Below are 11,791 nucleotides of genomic sequence, written 5' to 3'. Positions count from 1 at the left end.
AAAAATTAGCCAGGCGTGGTGGTGTACACCTGTAGTCCCAGCTACGAGGGAGGCTGAGGCAGAAGGATCGCCTGAACCTGGGACACAGAGGTTGCAGTGAGCTGAGATCAAACCACTGCCCTCCAGCCAGGGTCACAGAGTGAGACCCTGTGTCAAGAAAGAAAGAAAAGAAAAAAGAAAAGAAAGAAGGAAAGAAATAAAGGAGAAAAGAAAAACTGAAGCATGATGTAGGCTGATTTAAAAAAAAAAAACCTCCAAAGATATTTTTAGTAAAAGTTCAACTCTAAAAATTATTTTAAAGCCCCACATGCTCTGCTCACTGCCCATTGCCTCCCAGCTTTACCCTCTACTTCTTTCCCGCTTGCCTGTTCTATTCTAGGAGCACGCTCCCCACCCTTTACTGTTCCTTGAACATTCCAGGCACCTCAGGACCTTTGTACTAGCTGTTCCTGGGATGTTCTTCCCCCAGACATGACTAACTCACTCACTCACTCACTCACTTAGTCACTCACCTCCTTCCCTCAAATACCTCCTTCTCACTGAGCCCTTCCCTGTTAACCCATCTAAAATTGCAACTCCAAGCGCTCCTTTTCCCCGTTCCTGGCTTTTTTTTTTCTGCTGAATTTATTGCCACCTATGGAACAAACATTTATTTTATTTATCTTTTTTTTTTTTTAACCAATGTCTGCCAACCAAAACATGAGCTCCAGAAGGGTGGGGTTTTTTTCATCTTTTTTCATTGCTGTATCTTGGCACTTAGAAGAGTACCTATATATATACATTAAGTATTCAATGAAGATTTATTGAATCAATGAATGCCTACTATAGGCAAAGAATCACCTTTAGGTTCTGGTGAAACAGAGAGGAATAAAGCTACCAAACACTCTGCACTTCAGGTTCCTCATCTACCAAATGGAGATGATAATAAACCTCATGGGACTATGACAAGGATTAACTAACTGAACACTTATGTGATGCTTATGTAGTGCACCTGGCACTTAATAAGTACTATGTTAAGTAAATAAAATACATATATATATTTAAATCCCTGCCCTCAAGAAGCTCACATATATTAGAAAGTAAGATATATTTGCAAAAAATACAGAGTATGCACTGTTAGCAAAGAAGACGGAAAAAGGGTCAACTTGCCCTTAGAGTGAAAGAAGTCTTCACAGAGAAGCTGATATTTAATGTGAATCCTGGAGAATAAGGAGGTGTTTCCAGGCCAAAAAGAAGGGCATCCTAGGCCAAGGACAACAGAACAAATGCTTGAATCAGAAGGCTCAGAGGTTAGAATAAATTTGTCCTCCCACCTTCCAGGAAGTGTTGATCCAGACTTGTTTCAATATATCCAGCTTGTTTTTCCGACTTTATGCTTTAATTTCCTTATTATGTAAGGGAAGGTGTTGGTAACACTGAATATTAAATTGTAGTCATTTCACTGTGTAGGAGAGAAAGCTTCGGAGATTGTTACACCCTGGGGAAATATTTATTCCAATCTGCTTGATGCACATGGTGAAAAGCACCTGCTGGCTGTAAGTCACCTTCACATTCCTGAAAGAATTTTCAAGTTTCTTATTGATATTTATAATATTGATATTTTCAATCTTCTGATATGACCATTGATAACCATCTGGCTTAAGAGTCTTACATTTCAATTGTTTCAAAAGCACTCTGATTTCAATTTTACTATATATTGTATTCACTTTTTAAGTTAATCAAAAGCATGTTTTAGGCTGAGCATTATGGCTCATGCCTGTAATCCCAGCACTTTGAGAGGCTGAGGTGGGAGGATCACTTGAGGCCAGGAGTTCAAGACTAGCCTGGGCAACATTGTGAGACCTCATCACTACGAAAAATTTAAAAATTAACTGGGCATAATGGTTCACATCTGTAGTCCTAACTACTCAGGAGGCAGAGGTGGGTGGATCGCTTGAGCCTAGGAGGTTGAGGCTGCAGTGGGCCATGATTGTACCACTGCACCTCAGCCTGGGTCACGGGACAAGAACCTGTCTCAAAAAAAACAAAACAAACTTGGTGTGGTGGCTCATGCCTGTAATCTCAGCAATCTGGGAGGCTGAGGCAGGTGGATTACTTGAGAATAGGAGCTTGAGACCAGCCTGGGCAACATGGTAAAACCCCGTCTCTTCCAAAAATACAAAAAATTAGACAGGCGTGATGGTAGGCGCCTGTGATCCCAGGTACTTGGGAGGCTGAGGCCAGAGGATCACTTAAGCCTGGGAGGTGGAGACTGTAGTGAGTCAAGATTGTACCACTGCACTCCAACCTGGGTGACAGAGGGAGATCCCATCTCAAAAAACAAAATAAAACTCTAATGTCCATTGAAATATTTTTTAAAGGACTTTTTCTCTACATTAAAAAAATGTTAATTAGGTCTTTTGACCAGAAGCTCAATGTAAAATTATATATATATATATATATATATTTATATATATATATATATATAAATTAGGAACTTTGACTAAGTCCTCTTAAGTGAGTGATTTAGAAATCAGAGGAGAGGGGCCTGATGGTGAAGTGGTCAAGGCATCATCCAGGGAAGATTGCAGGCACCATGCACAAGGTATCAGATCACCACAACTGGATGTCCAGTTTTCAGGATATGACCTAGAAACAGTCCTGCCAATGTCCTGGGTGCAGGCCCTGAGAGATGGGAGGTAGACATCCAAATGCCACTTTATTCATTTACAATGAGAAATTAAACTCTCCCACGGACCAGAATTTTCTCACTTGCTAATTAGTGCATTTTCTCCTTGAAGTCAAGGCAAAGAGAAGCCAATTCACCATCAGAAGACACTTTACTAACTTAACTTAGAGAAATCTCTGTCATGGGGACAGAAACTTCAAGATGTGAATGCTCTGTGCATTTTCTCCCTGTAGACAGCCTACATGGGAAGTCAAATCATAATTTGAATCCTGCTCGGTATTAAGAATAAAGATAATCAAATATATAGAAATGGGCTAAAAGACCCTGTCGCACACTGAATAAGGCCCCCAAAGATGCCCACAGAAACTGTGAGTGTTATTTTACATAGCAAAAGGGACTTTGGGCAGAGCGCAGTGGCTCACACTGTAATCCCAGTACTTTGGGAGGCCAAGGTGGGCGGATCACCTGAGTCAAGAACTCAAGACCAGCCTGGCCAACATGGCGAAACCCCGTTTGTACTAAAAATACAAAAATTAGCCAGGTGTGGTGGCGTGCTCCTGTAATCCCAGCTACTTGGCGGGGCTGAGGCAGGAGAATCGCTTGAACCCAGGAGGTGGAGGCTGCAGTGAGCCAAGATCATGCCACTGCACTCTAGCCTGGGTGACAGAGAAAGATCCTGCCTTGAAAAAAAAAAAAGGAAGACTTTCTTTCCCCTACTCTGAGCTTGGAGAGGTACTGCCAGTTTTATCTATATGTTTACCTAGGTCAATCAATCCTTTTTTGACTGATATTTTTAGATATATTAATATATATTCAATCCTATTATTGACATTTTACCTGGCCTAAGGGTCAGTCTGTCTCCTTCAGAAAATTTAATATTTTTCTGCTCTAATCTGACAGTTTATTCTCAGAGGGCAATCTAATTTCCTCATTCTCAAGTCCTTAGAAGGTACTTCTCCATCATCCCCCAAAATGTTAACAAATTATAAAAAGAAAACATCTACCATTGGGTTAAAGCCTGGTGCTAACAGATAAGTTCACTCTCTTCTATAACCTCAAAATATAGGCAGCCATTCTAATCTTAGAATTGTCTGAAATTTGTCACAAATGGGTCAAACTGTGATCATGTAGAGGGTCGAGTATAAATTCAATACCCATACTCAAAAGATAACAGAAAAATTTGCTTTTGACATTGTCTCTAGCTAGCGTCCGGGCTGGTCTAAAAAGCAGATAAAGTGAATACCTATCCTCATGAAATTATAACATAGTAGCAACAGTTGAAATCCCCATTTTGCTGAAAAAGAAACTGGGGCCTAGAGAAATTAAGTGATTTGCCCAAGACTGGAGCTCTTAAATGTCAGAATGTGAGGACTCAAACCTCGTAAACAGAGTCTAGGCTCTTAACCATTACACTACTGATACGATTTGAAAAATATGGGAAATATCCCTGATGTAAACATACTATCATGTGTCACTTAACATTGAGAATATGTTCTGAGAAATGCATTGCTGAGCAATTTCATCGTAGTGCAAACATCTTAGACTGCACTTAGACAAACTTACATGGTATTTCCTACTACACACCCAGGTGATACGGTAGAGCTTATCACTCCTTGGTTACAAACCTGTACAGCATGTTACTATACTAAATACTATAGGCAACCGTAACACAGTGGTAAGTATTCATGTATCTAGACGTACCTAAATATAGAAAAGGTACAATAAAAATGCAATATTAATAGTCTTTTATTTATTTATTTATTTTGAGATGGAGTCTCACTCTGTTGCCCAAGCTGGAATGCAGTGGCATGATCCCGGCTCACTGCAACCTCGCCTTCTGGGTTCAAGCAGTTCTCCTGCCTCAGCCTCCTGAGTAGCTGGGATTACAGGTGCCCACCACCATGCCTGGCTAATTTTTGTATTTTTAGTAGAGATGGGGTTTCACCATGTTGGCCATGCTGGTCTTGAACTCCTAACCTCAACTGATCTGCCCACCTTGGCCTCCCAAAGTGCTGGAAGTCTTTTATTTTGGTCTTGCCAGCAAAAACTTGAAAGCCTGCCAGACAAATTCTAAAAAAGCTGTAACACTACTAGTATAGTCTTATGGAACCACTATCATATTTGGTCTGTCATTGATCAAAATGTCATTATGCAACACAAAACTGTATTTCCCTGTTATCTTTCACGATGTCTGAAATATTATCATTCATTTGGTCTTAACAGCATATACTTCTGGGAAAAGCAAAGCTAGATAATCTAAGGAGAAAAAATCATTATGTTCTTTATTTCTATTACTGACACCTTACTTCAGGCCACCATCATTTCTCACCTGGATTACTGCAACAGCCATCCAGCTGGTCTTCATGCTACCTTGGTTGGCTCCTTACAATCTGTTCTCCACATGACAGCCAGAGTGATCTTCCCAAAATGCAGGTCTGACTATGTCACTCCCCTGCTTGAACGTTTTCAGGGGCTCCTGTTTGTCTTCAGCATGGTCTACACCGGTGGTTCTCACCCATTAGGCAAAACCTAATATAACACATAATTTTCATCATCCCCCCAACCCCTTAATCTCCTAAAAGGAAATTCATATAGAAATGTGTGGATAGGCCAGGCACGTTTATTCACACCTGTAATCTGAACTCACTGGGAGGCTGAGACAGGAAGTTCGCTTGAGCCCAGGAGTTTGAGACAAACCTGGACAACACAGTGGGACCCTGTCTCTATTAAAAAAAAAAAAAAAAAAAAAAAAATTATCCAGGCATGGTGGCACATACCTGAGGTCCCAAGTACTTGGGAGGGTGAAGTTGAAGGATCACTTGTGCCTGGGAGGTCAAGGCTGCAGTGAGCCTTGATTACACGACTGAGCTCCAGCCTGGGAAACAAAGCAAGACCCTATCTCCCACACTTAACATCTCTAAGAGTTTTTTTTGCAGACCTCACAAAGCTCAGACTGCTCTGAGCTACTTTTCTTTGTTCACACTGATCAGTTTGCCTTGGGCTTCACTCCTCCTAAACTACCTGAATACGCAACATAATACATGCAATGGTTTCTCTCACTAGTCTTTGTGGAATCCACTTTCTCTGCCTGGAACTCTTTCTTACCCTCTTTCCAGCTTTAACTGGCTAACTCCTTCTCATTCAGGTCCCTGCTTAGAAGTGCCTTCCTCCAACAACCTTCCCTGACACCAATGAGACATGACCTGCTGAACTTCCTCTATTATAGCACGTGTCACACTGTGTCTGCGCCCCTGACTGCTTTGGCCACTTCCTAGGGGATGAGTTTCTTAAGGGCATAGAGTATGTTGTGGTCACTGTCACAGCACACAATGATTGGCACAGACTTGACATTCATAATGAAAAGGAAAAGGAAGTTGGAGAGCTTCAATGACTAATTTAGGTGAACTTGTTCATATTTCTACTAAAGGAAACTTTGGGAAAGGAAAACAATGAGGCTGGGAGCACTAAAGGTCAGTTATTTTTTAGAAACATTATTTTGGAAATGTATAAACATGAAAAAAAATAATGGCAGTTCAGCGGTCCTGCGGATCTGTCTCCTGCTCCAGCAGTATTTGGATGGAACAGATCTAGGGCCTCTTTCCTCCAGCCTCCTACCGCCCTCCCATTTCCTCTCCACTTGGAACCTCTGGGACCATCTTCTCGGCCGTCTCCTGCTTATGGCACCTGCCAACACCGTTTCTGTGGTTAGCTCCTTCTTGCCGACCAACCATGAGCTCCCAGATTCATCAGAATTAGTCCACCGTGGTGGAGGCAGCCGTCAACCACCTGGTCCATGTATGCCTACACGCCTCCTACACCCACCTCTCTCTGGGCTTCTATTTCGACCGCCATGATGTGACTCTGGAAGGCACAAGCCCCTTCTTCCGTGAATTGGCCGAGGAGAAGCGCGAGGGCTATGAGCGTCTCCTAAAGATGCAAAACCAGCGTGGCGGCCGCGCTCTCTTCCAGGACATCAAGAAGCCAGATGAAGATGAGTGGGGTAAAACCCTGGACGCCAGGGAAGCCGCCATGGCCCTGAAGAAAAATCTGAACCAGGCCCTTTTGCATCTTCATGCCCTGGGTTCTGCCCGCACGGACCCCCATCGCTGTGACCTTCCGGAGCATCACTTCCTAGATGAGGAAGTGAAACTCACCAAGAAGATGGGTGAACAACTGACCAACCTCCCAGGCAGGCCGGGCCGCAGGCTGGAATGGGCGATATCTCTTTAAAAGACTCACTCTCAAGAAGGACTAAGAGTCTATTGAGCCCAGAGACTTCTGAATGGGCCCTTGTAAAGTAACACGGCTTCTGCCTAAGCCTCTCCCTGCAGCCATTAGGCAGCTTTCTAACTACCTTAACAAGCCTTGGACCAAATGGAAATAAAGCTTTTTGAAGCAAAAAAAAAAAAAAAAAAAAAGGAAAAGAAAGAAAGAAAAGAAAAGAAAGAAGAGATAGAGAAAGAGAGAGAGAGAGAGAAAATGAAAGAAAAGAAAGAACGAACACATATTTTGAAAGTAATAAAATGGCGTTTTGGGTGGAACTACCATCTTCCAGTAATTTGCCAAAATAATGAGCACAAACAGAAAGAGGAGAGGCACCCAATAGATGTTCTCTAGGCCTCTTAGAAAACATTAAGTTGTTCCTTTAGCTTTGTATATGCAAACATGTGTCAGACCAATTGTCCCTGACAGTTGCACAGACAGGCCTGCATAGCACTGCAGTTACACAGACTGATTTCCACAGTGCTGCCGTAACATTGAGCAAATAATTAAACCTAGGGAAATCAATGCCCAGACATCAAAGCTAGAAATGAAACATATTGTCAGCAGGAGCATTGCATGGGAGCAAACCAAAATAATAGAGACAGTCTCACATTCCTAATGTCAGGACCCATCTAGAGTCGACAGAATCTGAGACAAGTCAAGGTAACAGAGGCGGCTGTTTGAAAAGATTCATTGGAGAGTCTAAGGCAGCTCTTCCAACCAAGCTGTAAAGGAGATAAGATAGAAATAATCACTCCAGTATACCACAGTAGAAAGGCCTTGAAGGTACTGGGACCCTCACAGCTTAATTGGACCTAGCAAGCATTTTTTGCCTCTGACTTTATAGTTGAAACAAAATTAGTTAACAATAGACTTAGGCAAATGCTATACTGCACTTAGGTTCATAACCTCAACCTACATAAGCACTAAGAAAATTATAGGCCAGGTGCAGTGGCTCATGCTTGTAATCCCAGCACTTTGGGAGGCCAAGGCGGGTAGATCACGAGGTCAAGAGAACAAGACCATCCTGGCCAACATGGTGAGACTCCATCTCTACTAAAAATACAAAAAAATTAGGTGAGCGTGGTGGTATGTACCTGTAGTCCCAGCTACTTGGTAAGCTGAGGCAGGAGAATTGCTTGAACCCAGGAGGCAGCGGTTACAGTGAGCCAAGATCGTGCCACTACACTCCAGCCTGGCAATAGAGCAAGACTCCATCTGTAAAAAAAAGAAAAAAGGAAATTGTAGCACTTTGAGTTGGTCTGGTGGAATTATCTCCAGCCTTCTCCCTGTATCTGGTTACAGCAATAACCCTTCCTTCCTAGTCTGTCTGCTTCTCGTTATTGGTGGGCCTTGAGAAAAGCAGTTGGACCCGGCTTGGTTCTGGGAACAAGTCTGTAAGAAAGGTGATATTGTAGACATCAAGGGAATGGTCACTGTTCAAAAAGGAATGCCCCACAAGTGCTACCATGGCAAAACTGGAAGAGTCTACAATGTTCCTAGCATTCTGTTGGCATTGCTGTAAACAAACAAGGGCAAGATTCCTGCCAAGAGAATTAATGCAGATATTGAGCCCATTAAACCCTCTATGAGCCAAGATAGCTTCCAGAAACGCATGAAGGAAAATGATCAAAAAAAGAAGGAAGCCAAAGAGAAAGTTACCTGGATTCAACTAAAGCACCAGCCAGCTTCACCCAGAGAAGACACTGGGTGAGAACCAGTGGGAAGGAGCCTGAGCTGCTGGGTTCCCTCTTCCCTATGAATTCATGCATATACATATATGACCTCTGGACTGAAAAAAAAAAAAGAAAGTAACAAAATGTGTCTGGGCACAGTGGCTCACGCCTGTAATCCCAGCACTTTGAGAGGCCAAGGCAGGTAGATCACTTCCGGTCAGGAGTTAGAGACCAGCCTAGCCAAGATGGTGAAACCCCATCTCCACTAAAAATGAAAAATTAGCCAGGTGTGGTGGCATGTGCCTGTAGTGCTAGCTACTCAGGAGGCTGAAGCTGAAGAATCGCTTGAACCTGGGAGGTGGAGTTTACAGTGAGCTGAGATCACGCCATTGCTCTCTAGCCTGGTGACAGAGTGAGACTCCGTCTCAAAAAAATAAATAAAATAAAATAAAATAAAATGTAAGAAAGCTGGCAAATATGAATCTTAGGTAGGTAGGTCGTCAAGATAAACATCGACAGTGAGAAGCCATGCCGGTAGCATGTACCCTTGATATGTGTGATGAAAATAGTACTTCACCTCTGTGGTCTTTGTAGGAGTGAAGGGAAAACTTCCCCTTCACCCTCTGAAGGTTCACTGAAAAATCAACTGATAAGAGGCAGATTTTTTTTTTTTTTTGACAGGGTTTCCCTCTGTCACCTAGGCTAGAGTGCAGTGGTGTGATCATGGCTTACTGTAGCCTCAACTTACCAGGCTCAAGCCATGCTCCTACCTCAGCCTCCTGAGTAGCTGGGACCACAGGCAAGCACCACCATACCTGGCTAATTTAAAAAAAATATATTTTATAGAGATGAAGTCTCACTATCTTTTTTTTTTTTTTTTTTTTTTGATACAGACCCTCACTATCTTGCAAAGGTGGTCTCAAACTGCTGGGCTCAAGTGATCCACCAGCCGCTGGCTCCCAAAGTGCTGGGATTACAGAAGTAAACCACTGTGCCCAGCCAGATTAACAGGGGAAATGGTGTGCAAATTTATTAGCATGTGCAGAGAAAAACTACAGTGTCTCCCAACTATGCAATGAATTACAGATGGCTATATGCCCTTCTTTTTAGGGGAAGGGAGATGGGGAAGAGTGGATGATTATAGGAGAGTAGTAAATGATTTCTAGGGGAATTCAATGGGACTGAAGAACATACAATGGCCTGGGACAAAGTCTATTGGATCTGCTGAGAAGACAATCGTTTGTGGCAAAAGTCTGTCCATCCAGCAGCGTTGACAGACTTCGATCTTTCTTCCTGTGATTTGAGTTCAGTTAATAAAAACTCAGAGAAGGGACCAGAAGTAACTGTTTTCTTCTTTGGTGGGTCCAGAGTTTAAGTAGATAAGGGAACTTCAGAAAACATCATCCTGTGCTTACCGAGAGAAAAAAAGATTGAACCGATCATCAGAGAAATGCAAATCAAAACCACAGTGAGATACTTCAGAAAACATCATCCTGTGCTTACCGAGAGAAAAAAAGATTGAACCGATCATCAGAGAAATGCAAATCAAAACCACAGTGAGATACCATCTCACATCCGCCCGATAGAATGGCAATCATTAAAAAGTCAGGAAACAACAGATGCTGGAGAGGATGTGGAGAAATAGGAATGCTCTTACACTGTTGGTGTAAGTGTAAATTAGTTCTACCATTGTGGAAGACAGTGTGGCAATTCCTCAAGGATCTAGAACCAGAAATACCATTTGACCCAACAATCCCATTACTAGGTATATATGCAAAGAATTATAAATCATTCTACTAAGAAGACACATGCACACATATGTTCATTGCAGCACTGTTCACAATACCAAAGACTTGGCACCAACCCAAATGCCCATCAATGATAGACTAGATAAAGAAAATGTGGCACATAAACACCATATGCAGCCATAAAAAAGGATGAGTTCATGTTTTTTGCAGGGACATGGATGAAGTTAGAAACCTTCATTCTCAGCAAACTAACACAGGACCAGAAAACCTAACACTGCATGTTCTTACTCATAAGTGGGAGTTGAACAATGAGACTACATGGACACAGGGAGGGAACATCACACACTGGGGCCTGCTGTGGGGCGGGGGGCTAGGGGAGGGATAGCATTAGGAGAAATACCTAATGTAGATGACGGAGTGATGGATGCAGCAAACCACCATGGCACGTGTATACCTATGTAACAAACCTGCACGTTCTGCACATGTAACACAGAACTTAAAGTATAATAAAAATATAAATAAATAAATAAATAAAAACAACAACAACAAAAAAGATTGGGAGCCGGGGGCTGAGGGGGATTAGGGATTGGGGGAAGGTCAGAGAGATCTTGAGGCTTTTTCTTCCGTTCAGCATGTAAGAATGCCATGTTTTGGGGTATTGGTTTCTGAGCCCCAACATTCTCTACCCCCAACCCATAAACCCAGTCTAATAATAAGAAAAACATTAGACAAATTCCAGTTGAAGAACATTCTACAAAATATCTGATGAGAAGTTTTCAAAACTATCAAGGTTATTAAAAACAAGAAAAGTCTGATAAACTGCCACAGCCAAGAGTAGCCCAAAGAAACATAATGACTGAGGCCAGGCCCGGTGGCACATGCCTGTAATCCCAGCACTTTGGGAGGCTGAGGTGGGCAAATCATCTGAGGTCAGGAGTTTGAGACCAGCCTGGCTGACACGGTGAAACCCCATCTCTACTAAAAATACAAAAATTAGCCTACTGTGGTGGTGGGGACCTGTAATCCCAAATACTTGGGAGGCTGAGGCAGGAGAATCACTTGAACCTGGGAGGAGGAAGTTGCAGTGAGCCAAGATCATGCCACTCCAGCCTGGACAACAGTGTGAGACTCCATTTCAAAAAAAAAAGAAAAAGAAAGAAAGAAACATGATGACTAAATATAATCTAGTATCCTAGATGGGATTCTGAAACAGAAAAAGAATATTAGGCAAAACATAAAAAATCTGAATAAAGTATGAACTTTTATTCATAATAACGTATCAATATTGGTTCATTAATTATAACAAATATACCAAGATATAGGGAAAAACAGATTTCCTCACCCATTGCAGGGTTTTTAGCTGAGACCTCTATAACAAAAGACAGATTAACAAGAGAAAAGCATAACAAAATTATTTAATAGAAGTTTTACGTGAC

The 11,791-nt window shown here is 42.2% G+C and overlaps 1 non-coding gene and 1 pseudogene across 1 annotated transcript; one reads left to right on the top strand and one right to left on the bottom strand.

Annotated features, from left to right (window-relative positions):
• Positions 1-4,696: 4,696 nt before the first annotated feature.
• Positions 4,697-4,758, bottom strand: LOC135269807 (U7 small nuclear RNA). Its single transcript, XR_010338059.1, has one exon. It is a non-coding gene; the product is annotated as a U7 small nuclear RNA (small nuclear RNA).
• A 1,639-nt stretch (positions 4,759-6,397) lies between these two features.
• On the top strand, positions 6,398-6,923 carry LOC105734346 (ferritin light chain-like; annotated as a pseudogene).
• Positions 6,924-11,791: the final 4,868 nt, after the last annotated feature.

This window comes from Aotus nancymaae, unplaced genomic scaffold (genome assembly GCF_030222135.1).
Source record: "Aotus nancymaae isolate 86718 unplaced genomic scaffold, 86718_ANA_hifiasm-v0.15.2.pri h1tg000057l, whole genome shotgun sequence".
Classification (NCBI taxonomy): Eukaryota; Metazoa; Chordata; class Mammalia; order Primates; family Aotidae; genus Aotus; species Aotus nancymaae.
This window is presented reverse-complemented; position numbering and strand designations above follow the sequence as displayed.